This window comes from Humulus lupulus, chromosome 1 (assembly GCF_963169125.1).
Source record: "Humulus lupulus chromosome 1, drHumLupu1.1, whole genome shotgun sequence".
NCBI lineage: Eukaryota > Viridiplantae > Streptophyta > Magnoliopsida > Rosales > Cannabaceae > Humulus > Humulus lupulus.
The window spans coordinates 174,683,085-174,691,584 of NC_084793.1; the positions used below are offsets into that span (position 1 = coordinate 174,683,085).

The 8,500-nt window shown below is 33.2% G+C and overlaps 1 long non-coding RNA gene across 1 annotated transcript; it reads left to right on the forward strand.

The window, feature by feature from the left end:
- Window positions 1-2,503: 2,503 nt before the first annotated feature.
- Window positions 2,504-5,634, forward strand: LOC133800579 (uncharacterized). The gene is made up of 2 exons (XR_009876534.1): window positions 2,504-3,020; window positions 3,591-5,634. It is a non-coding gene; the product is annotated as an uncharacterized LOC133800579 (long non-coding RNA).
- The last annotated feature ends 2,866 nt before the right edge of the window (window positions 5,635-8,500 follow it).

Sequence of the window (8,500 nt, forward strand, 5' to 3'; positions counted from 1 at the left end):
GGTTGAAATTCACAGCTGAGGTAAGAATTCGTACTTTGTTTTCTGGTGAAATTGTGTATTGGTTCAAGTTTTGGCTGAGTTTTAAGTGTTACCATGGGTTTGAGTTTTAGGACTACAAGTTATGATTGATGTGTTTTAGAGGTATGAGTTGTTATTTATTGTGTATCTAAATTGTTGGAATATTTTGGGTGGTCAATTTGGGGTGGAAATTGAGTCTGGAGGGGTTTTGGAAGAGATTGCAATTTCTGAAATTGCTAACTTTTCTGGGTTCGCAGGGTTGCGTCGCGACGATGTTCTCAGAGCGTCGCGGCCCTCATGAACTCAAAGCTAGGGTGGTTTTATTAATCGCCTTACCATCACAACGCGTTTCTAGGGAATTAAGAGTATTTCCTCTCTAACTTGTGGAGATTCGCGGTGCTTGTGAGGGGTGTCACAGCTCAAATTGGAGATTTTGTCCAATTGGGATTTTTGAGCACGAGAACCCAAACCTAAAGGCTTGGGAAGGATTCTACTACCTTGTTTAGTAGAATTCGAGGTCCCAGAGGCTGGAAATCAATTTTTAAGCTTTTAAATAGTTTAGTTCTTGATGATTATATGTTATTATCTTGTGGCTAAGTTATATCGTTAGGCTCAAGAGTAAGTATCGTGCTCGGGGTCGCCATACACTATCTGCTCGGGACTCGAGGTAAGAAAACTGCACCCTGGTTGTAATTAGGGCTCGGGCCCCTGTTAATGATTATGTCTATAATTATGCTGGTGATTACTTGATTAGGCATGTTTGTATACATTGTATCTGATTGTGTGTTAGGTAAACTGTATATCTAATTATACCTTATCTTGAAGCTAGATCTAAGAGAGTTAGGGTAGGCAATAAGCGTGCAAAACGTAGGACATTTTGGCTTGGTCAACCTGGGAGTGAAATATGCACTTGTCTAGCCCGAATGCCACCTAAATAATTAGAAGTGCAATCTGCACTTATGTAACTCATTGGTTGTATAAATTGGACTATGTGTTTGATTGAGTAGAATTATTACTACTAAGCATGTTGCTTATTTGAATCTATTCATTTAAGCTTTCTTTTTTAGCCTTGGCTCACGGATGCTATGTGGTGCAGGTAAGGGAAAGGGAAAATTGGACCAGCCATGAGTTGGAGAGCTTTAGGGGCGGCGTGTACATATGTAGTTGCTCGACCACCATAGCCGAGGATTCAAAGATGGACTAAAGTCAAACCCTAATTTTGCCGCTTAGGTCGGCTTGTGTTGTAACTATCCTTTGGAGTTTTAAATTACTTGTAAACATTTATTTTGGGATCCCATGTATAGAATTAAACTTTTAAATGGAAGTAACTGTTCCTATGATCAAAACTTAATCTGTTAATTTCTCTTAGTTACATGTTTATATCCAAATGAATTGATTAGCAAGTTCAGCATTATTTAAAATACGCAGTGTAATGGTCTTGGCTATCCAGGGCATTACAAGGATATAGTCACTATTGCAGGTGGACCTCATCCAGCAGGTACAAGCAATGGAGCTTAAAAAATATATATTCAGGAGCTAAAAACTCATGAGGATGCAATATTTACTCTGAAGTAAAGGTTATCTAAACAACAGCGATTGGATAAACAACCAATCATTTTCATGGAAGAAGACTCTAGTAATGTCCAATTCTCTCATAATGATCTGTTGGTGATAACAATTCAACTCACTAACTAGAGAGTAAGAAGAATCCGGATTGACAATGGAAGCTCGGTGAATGTGCTATTCAGGCCCACCCTTGAAAAAATGAGATTATCTATGGTCAATATTAAGGCGACCTCCATGACTCTTTATGAGTTTTTGGGAGATGGAATGGCAGCAATTGGAACGATCGAGCTCGTTGTAACTCTGGGAGATTAAGCACGAGTTGTTGCCGTGATGCTCGAGTTCGTGGTAATTGCCTATCCAGCTACCTACAACGCAATCTTGGGAAGACCAGCGCTAATGTCATTTGAATCCATAACTTCTATTAGCCATTTGTCCATAAACTTCCCCTTGTCCTCGGGGATATGCATGGTAAAAGAGGATCAGCTCGCTGCCAGGGAATGCTACAACATTGTTGTGAAGGGAAAATCACAACCTGGGCAGCAAGCCATGGTGATAGTTAAGGCTATCAATTTGTGTAAATTTTTCAGATTCGTATCGACACAATTCTATGTCATGCAATTCTAAGTCTAATTCTAGATTACCTCTCTCAAGTGTAAAACCTAAAATATCAATATTAATTAATGGTGATCAAGCATTAACAAGATAGTAATAATCACAAAATTGCACAAATGAATCACAAGAATAAATATGGGTAAACTAAAACTTTAATTCATAATCTGAAATAGATCCATCAACACTCTACAAAAGAGTATTTAGTTCATAATCACAAACATAATAGCAATAATCATATTCATAATTAAGTCACTAAATAAGAGAATAAAGAAGAAAGAACTCTAATGATTATTGATGATCGCTTGGAATCTCGTTATCTCCTCCTCTTCAATTTGCACTACACCAAAAAGTACTTTCCACAACACATAATTATAAGTTTTTTGAAAAAGTATTATAATAAATACTTGTAAAAAGTGGTAAAGTAATACAGCTAAAAGAAAAAGAGGCAAATGAGAAAATGAAATTTCATAACAAAAAAAGAAGACAAGCGGCAAATGAAAAAATAAGTGGCAAATTTTAATATTTCACTAACTCTCTTTTCCCCAATTTCTATCATTTACCATACAAAAACAACCCTAATCATTCTCTCTTCTGTCTTTTCCCCATGGATGGCTTGTTCTATCTTCTCTATCGTTTCCCACTGATGGCACATAGAGAGTCATAGCCATTCTTCTTTTATTTCACTAAATTTATTTTGCTCCAGTGCCTCCACTTATCCATGGCTAGGGCTGCCATCAAGGTTGATCTCTTCATAATGGAGAGGGGTTAGTCCTCTTCCAAATTTCAATTCCAAGAGTTTCTTCCTCACTAATGAAGATTTCAAGGTCACTATCTCATCTTCCTCTTCTCCAATTTTTATATGTCTTTTATTATTATTATTACTATTATTATTATTATTATTATTATTTCTGGCTTCCAAATGGTAATTTCCACGATTATCCTTGAGGTTAGTAAATCTGGGATTGCAAATCAGAAATTGGACATTAATAGCCTTCTGTTTGATATATAAAAAATTATTTTGGGTCCTTTGTAGGACTAATATTTTTGTCCTCTTTGGACTCTATTTTTGTGCCTACCGTACTAGGTATCCATTTGTTCCTTTATTTTCTTTTAAATCTATTATTTATTTATATATATATATACATACAAGCAACAATTAATAATTAACAAGTGTACTATGTATATGCCTATCATTATGATGGAATATCTTAAGTGCTTTGATTCATAGTATTGAATAGTTTTATGTTATTCTGGTAGTAATTATATGGGGTCTAGAGCCTAGATCACTTGCATCCATAAAAAAAATTAATAAAAAAATTGCTGAGTCCTGGAATATCTTAAGTACTATGTATATGAAATTTAGTTTTTAATGCAATAATGAATTCTATTTCTAGGGTGGTGATTCATGGCTTGTTTTGATATTCATATGGATGTAAAGAATCAAGATTATGCAACTATATGGGTGCCCAAAATATGCATTTTTTCAGGAAATGAGGTTTGTTTTCTAGATACCTAATTTCTCTCTAAGAGAATTATTTTTCTATAGGACCTAATTGTTTTGGGCATATAAAATAATATCATTAATGCTCATTACCCCTTGTATATAAATTTATATATGTATAAGTATATATTTATATATAAAAGAAATTTTAATTTAGTTCAACTATATCAATGAGAATTTTGTTGTTGTCGATGGGAATGTTTGAAAAAATGTGGCAAATGATAGCAATTATGGATAGCTTAAATGGTTTACAACTTGGAAACAAAGGGACCAAATTGTTGACTTTTAATTGCCATATGAGATTATTGGGTTGTGCGACAAAAGTGAGTACTACTCTATTATGCCTTCATTCAATTTCTAGATGGGTAAATACAAACTTAATCCAATATGTTTAAGAAATAACTTCTTTGAGTTCTTACTAGAAAATTTGACTATGAGATTGGATTTTTAATTGAGTATTGCTCATTTTAGTTTGAAACGTTTTGAAATTAAAGATTAAGTTTTATGTAACAATGCTTATGGTTTAAGAAAGAAAAAAAAAACTGCACTCCATATGTTTGGTAAAATGTCTTAGAGACATAATATAATGTATAGATGTTTTATATAGACTATTTCTTAGAAAATATAATATAGCTATGCTTGATCATAGATAAATCATCATAGTGATAGCTTAACATCACGTTGGTAATACTAATGTTACACTTTAATTCAAAAGTTCAATTTTTTTTATTTTTTTTCATTCTTTCTATTATATATACTTTCTACAGTTTTCTTCATAATAGGTTTAATGTTTAATAAACTGTCAAACAATTATTTTCTTCACTGTTGTTATATAATGATATATGTTTCTTTTATTTATATTAGATGCATTGTATTTTTATTATTTGCTTAGCTTCCTAGATGTCATTTCACTTGTAGCAATAAGTGGGGTTTTTAGTAGCGTTTGTCTTAGAAGCAACATTCCATCTCGCCTCTAGCTAGAGTAGGTGTGTGCCATATGAATCTACATCTTAAGTAGCCTACAAATACCAATGTCTAATTATTGTCTACAAAGAAAAAAATCTTTTATACCATGACAAAACATAAATGACAAATATTAGAATAATTACTATTTTATATATATATATTTGAAAGGATATACACTATTATATTTTAATTCATATATTTTATGTCCCATGACATGTGACTTCAATTTTTCTTATAAAAGAAATGATCCATTATAAATGTTTCTCAGTACTCCCTTTGATTATCATATACAAAAAAGTCTCTTCCACTTTCCTACTAAATCTCTCTTTATTCTGGCACATAAATGAAAGGATCGAAGAGATTATGGTAGATTATGTTCACCAAGAAATAACCCGAAATTGGATCTTTGTTTCATTATGTATTCATTTATATATATATGTGTGTGTGGGTTCGTGTCCCTTTAGCAAATGTTTTTTCACCTCACTTTGTGTCTTTGTTTATATGTTCTTTCATTCACTATTTATATACTGCAATATTTGAAAGACTAATAAGTTAAACAAAGAAAAAATACACCAAAACTCAATTATTTGTGCCACACTTTTATTTTTTTCACCAATGTGTGTTTGTATCTCACATTATAGATTTAACTTGTTGAGTTATATTGTTTATGAATAATTTGCTAAAGAGATTTATTAAATTCATAATTAAATTTTCTTAAATAAAAGTAGTAACATGTTAATTTTATTAATAAAAATAGTACTTCTTATTATGTCTTTTTATGTTGTGAAACAAAACAAGTCCTTGCAAACAACTTGGATTTTGCTTTATTTTGTTTCATGGCGAAGAGTTTTAATTGATATGTAAATATGTCTTGGAGAAGACCCTCTTGTATTTTATTATGCCCAACTCACAATAAGAACTTGTACAGATTCTATATATGAAATGATACAAATCCATCTTGTAATAAGGCATGAATTAGTTTGTTCTCAAGACATGTGTCATTTCTAATGTTAAGATTGGACCTTTTATTTGGTTAATGGACTTAAAAAATGATTTGTGCTTTTACTTTTTCTTTTTTTGGTAGAGAATTTGTAAAGAATAATTACCATGATTTGAAAGCTTATGTTTAATGAAATTTTTTCTTGGCTTGTTCATGGTTGATTTATGTTATTCTTTATTGTTTGTTCCTCACGATGGAACAAACCAATCTACATTTGGAAGGCATGCATGGTCCACACAAGTCAAGTTTTGTTAAAGACTAAAATACTTATGTCATTTTATCTAACGATGAAATTCTAATTCATTAGAATTTATCTTATAATATGATTTTGTAAGCCTGAATTAGGCTAAATATGTAAAATTTAAGTAATCAACAAAAAATTACTCTTTTTTTTTTGGGTCGTGGGTCAATTTGTTGTTCTTTCATTTATGTGTAAGTAAAAAAAGTGTTATATAAGAAAATATATACCATAATTGAGTTTATCTAAATATCCTGATAATGTCAAAAAATTATTATATTATAGTGAAATATAACACTTCTATATAAGTAGGAAAATATGTTATAACAATTAATATACATAATAATAGGCAAAGCTTATAAAAATATTATTATAATGTGAAAAAAGTGTTATGGTATACGTTACTACAATACATCTTTATAAGTACAAAAAAGTATTATGTAATGTGTCCCGACTTACGATAACATTGTTTTCCTTAACACATCAAAAAATATTATGGTATGTATTTTATTATACATTTTTGGTCTTATTGAAAGCAATTTTTCTTGTAGTGGTGTTTCTCGGACCTAAAACGTTGTCTCTCCTCTCTAGCCCCCCAAAACCAAAGCTATCAGGTTGTATTCATATGCCCCTAAAAATCACGTTTTCAAAATAAGTTAATTAAAATTGGCAGGCGTATGGCACCTAGCAAGCGGTGCAATTGTGCCTGACTTATTTTCCTTAAGTCTCGTCGATTAAGCACGAAATATTTTTTTTTCTCCATGAACGGTGCTATTGCATTTCATACGTGGCACTGCTGCGTCTGAAATAACATTTCTTGACTTTTCGTTGTTCTTGACCCAGTTGCTTCCCGGTTTTGGCACATTACTCAATTATGTACAGTGTACTCCAAATTTACTATAAAATTATCATTTTATGCTCAACACTGCACACTACAGAGAACACATCAAATTTATACAAAAATCTTAAGAAAAGAGCAATAATTTATATTATTAATGATCATGAATGAGTGTACAAATGTCCACACATCAACAGGTCAACATGACACGAGCATGACATGACACGATAACATGATTATGACACGATTAATGTGTCATGACACAACATGAAATTGATACAATTAATCATAACTATATGAAAAAATCATAAAACCTATGATAATTATTTGTGTTATCATGTTGACACGATTATGACCCGACACGATTAAGGTAAACACGAACACGACACGATTATTAAACGAGTCAAAAACTCGAACACGAACACAATTTTTAAATGTGTCACCCAAACCCATTTATTTTTGTTTCATGTCATGTCGTCTTATCGTTTCGTGGCCCAAATTTCCACCCCTAGTGATAGTTGAAGAGAATGAGGAGTCTCTGGCAATGGTAATTACTGAAGAGGCGAAAGAACGCAGGGGTCAAACAACGAGGTCGCCAAACCAGAAGAAATAGACCCAATATTAAGTGAAGATCGATCCAAGCTCCGGGATTTAGAGGAACTAGAAGAAATAATTCTCAATCCAAACACACTTTCGATAGTGGTAAAGATTGGAAAGAATCTAGATGCTGAACGAAAAAAGGAACTGGTCGAGTTTCTGAGGAAAAACCTCGATGTTTTCGCTTGGACACATGAATATATGGTGGGAATCAGTCCGAGTGTGATTATGCACACCTTAAATCTGGACAAAAACGTGCTTGTAAAGCAGTAGAAATGAAGGCTATTAGGGAATGAGCAAGGAGAAGCTTTAGAGGAAGAAGTTGCTCGCCTACTGAAATGCGAATTCATTAGAGAGGCAAAGTATCTGACTTGGATTGCCAATTCTATTCTGATCATGCCAAATGAAAAATGGAGAACCTGCATTGACTTCTCTGACCTCAACAAAGCCTGCCAAAAGACTGTTTTCCACTACCAAGAATAGATAAGCTAGTTGACGCAATGGACGGCCATGGGCTCATATCCTTCATGGATGCATATTATGGATATAACCACATCGCGATGAACCCTACGGACCAAGAGCACACCAGCTTCATGACTAAACACAATGTATACAACTACAAAGACATGCCATTTGGACTAAAGAATGCAGGCACCATGTATCAAAGGCTGGTCAATAAAATGTATGTGGACCAGATTGGGAAAAACATGGAAGTGTACGCTGATGACATGCTCGTCAAGTCAAAAACTGCCAATAACCATGTATCCAATATGGAAGAATGTTATGGCATGCTGAGAAAGTATCATATGAAGTTGAACCCCTAGAAATGTACCTTTGGGGTCTCGTCGATGAAATTTCTAGGCTTCATAGTTAACTTAAGGGGGATTGAGGCAAACCCTGAAAAATCATTTTGTTGTTAGAAATGTTGTTTCCCATGTCGTGGAAAGAAGTCCAGAGCCTAACTAGAAAAGTTGCGGCCTTAAATCGATTTATATCCAAGTCCATGGAAAAATGTCTACCCTTTTATAACTTGTTTAGGAGAAATAGACGATTTGAATGGACAGATTAATGCGAATAGGCATTTCAAGATCTAAAGAAGCATCTGGCTTAACGGTCTATTTTATCAAAACCAGTTGCTGGGGAAAGCCTATACTTGTACCTTGT